We start from the raw sequence: 3,097 nt of genomic DNA on the forward strand, positions 1-3,097 counted from the left end.
CTCTTGGGCATAGGAAAGAGAAGAAGAAGGAGGGGAGGCATGGAGAAGGGAGAGGGAGACTTTTGGTTTCACAAAATTTTTCTTCTTTGAAACCCTAAAGACCTTCTCTTTATATAAGCTCTACCTTAACCCAAAAGAAGAATCCAATTATCTTAAAAAATACATCCTTATCTCATAAGAATACTCTACTTTTTAATTTGATTTTTTTTCAATAAAATCAGATATAATTGGCATATTATCAGCCCCCTTAGGTAAGTACAAGAGGCACCCCTTTTCACATAGGGCAGGTAGTTTGGGGTGCAACTCTTGGTGCCCCACATTAGGGTTTGATCTAGAGAGGGCTGTGGCCCTCTCTCTCTCTCCTTCCTTCATGCCAGCCATAAGAGGGGGTGGGCCCCTCTTGCAAAATCCTGAGGATTGGCATCCTTGGTCCTGTCAAAAATGAAGGAAGGCACCACCCATTCTTCCATTTATTCTACATATTACTCAGAGATAATTAGAAGATAATGTAGAGATAATATTTAAGATAATTTATGCCAACTCATGACATAATTCAATCCTCTTGGACTCATAATTAAGAGCCTAATTAATTTAAATAGATTTAGATTAGGTTCAAGGCTATGAACTTGATCCAATAGAAGTCCTGAGAAGAATTAAGTTTAACCATATGCTAACATGGTTCTCTTAAATCCAATAAAATTTCAATAAATCCTATCCATTAAAACTTCATAAGCTCAATTGGTAAATTCAAGATTAATCCCTTAATGTGTAACCCATAGGTTCTATTCTATTTGGTAGTGAGATATATTGTGATCTCCATTATAATATATCGAAACTCTTTTCGATGGATTGAAATATTTTTAATTCTATCCTTCGAGGACATCAATCATCAAGATGATGCTCGATGAGTCCACAATCCACCAGTGATACTAGCAATATGTAATGACAACATAGCAGAATAAAAGTATGAATCCTTAGGTGCATTATCATATGATTCAGTCTTTCTATCATGAGTTCCAATTTAACAGAGATCATAGAGAACTCCTCAGACTCCATTATCAATCATGTGCAAGATTGACTCGACTCGAGTTCATTTATGAATCTCGTCAAAATACTTTTCCAGTATTTACACTTGCTTTGGCCAAAGACTTTCTGAATTCAGTCTCACAAGTTGCATAGGACTTCTCTTTTTCTACCAATGTCGATAGATTCTTTCTAGGTGCATCCTACTCTAAACAATAAATTTGAACCTACTAAAGCAACATACATAGCCAGGATTCAAATGGCTAGGGACAAAAAAATATGCAGTCAAACTCAGTAGCCTCGCTGTGAATAACCAATGTCATGCAGGTCAAAAGATCACCACACTACTGTAGCATCGAGAAGATCAATGATGAGTGAGTAGACACCCATGTGGTTTCTCATATTAGTTATGCTCAGTCCAAGTTATTTTCTAACAACCACCCACACCTCACTCCAGTTCTTACACTACAGACCCAAGACTCATCTGCTTACGAGAGAGGTGAATCATGCATCATTTTAAATGGATTGATTACTGTCCTCTGTGATAATCTTTTGATCGAAAGTATATAGAAATTAATCACTAATTAATATATATCTCAATTTTTAACTCTTTAAGAATATACAAAAATCATCTTTATTAATTTTAAGACAATTATGGACATTTAAACATGATTGGAATGAAAAAGCCCTTTATTGATAATAAAAGATTACAAGTATAAGTTTAAGCTCTGAAATTATATAATGTGTCAGCCAACAATTGGCTTCTAGGATACAAATCTAACAACTTCTACTTGACCTAAAGCCAATTAGCCATATACCTAAGATCTATCTTCTCAAGGTGAGCTTAGGTCTTCTGTTGGCTGAGAGGCTTGATCAGTAGATCCACCACATTCAGTGCAGAGTCGACTCTCTGTACCTCGACGAACTTCTTCTCGAGGTATTAATGTATGATATGAAATCATCACTCTATATGCTTGGACTTTTGGTGAGACTTGTGTTGGAAAATATGTCTTAAAAGTCAATCGCCAACCTGTTGACGGTTGAGCAACCTTGTATTATAATTGATTTATTAATAATAAAATATATTTTTGATATTTTTATCATAAGTTTTCATCTTCTAATGAACTCTGTTATTGTGATGAAGTCCTTAGGACTATTTAGGTTCAATAAAGAGAGAATTTATCGATTAGTCCTTAAAACTGTTCACGACCAAATGATAGACTGTTAATAAGGATGACAGCTTCTATCGAGCATAGGTCACTGTAGGCCATATGGGTTGGTTGTCCTCTTAACCAAGGAGTATGGAGATACTGGTATGGCATACAGGTAAGATATAAGGGTACATCATCATTGAATGTGACCAACTCTAGAGTATTCTGCTATCGAGAATGTCTCTGATGGGATATAGGTATAAGTATCCCTTAGACCTGAGATCGCCTCAGTGACTTGCAAGCAACTCACTGTGCTTTAGTACTGGACTAACTAAATTTTTAATTCAGTGATGGAAGGCTTCTAGAAATAGTCAAGTACTTGCAAAGTCGGAGTGTGATTAAGATGGGATTGACCACTCTAAGAGTTGGAGAAGAATGAGTCGCTGTATTTCAATTTAGCAAAACCTTGGCTAGGGTAATCCATCAGATAGATTTGATATTTTGAAATACAATGTGGACAACTTGATCAGAGTTAACAGTTGAACTCTGAGGTATCCTATGAGTATTTTGGTCAAGGAGATGAATTATATGGAAACTATATCTGCATGGGTTCTAAGGATGTTGTTCTACACATTCGACCTATCCGGTCGTCGGGTACTATTGCTAGATGATCACTTCAATTGGTATAAAAATTTATTTCTATGATACCAACTAAGATTTGAACCTATGAAGTCACACATATTAGAGTTCATGATCCAATCAGATGGTTGATCAACGATTAAGAATCGTTCTAGGGTTAAACGATCAATACGATTGACATTTAACCTAGTGCAAGTATTGCAGAAGGATCGATTAGCAATTTGATTACTAATTGACTTAATTTGATTAAACCAATAGGTTGAGATTAAGTCTAATTGAATATA

Source organism: Elaeis guineensis, chromosome 2, assembly GCF_000442705.2.
Source record: "Elaeis guineensis isolate ETL-2024a chromosome 2, EG11, whole genome shotgun sequence".
NCBI classification, from domain to species: domain Eukaryota; kingdom Viridiplantae; phylum Streptophyta; class Magnoliopsida; order Arecales; family Arecaceae; genus Elaeis; species Elaeis guineensis.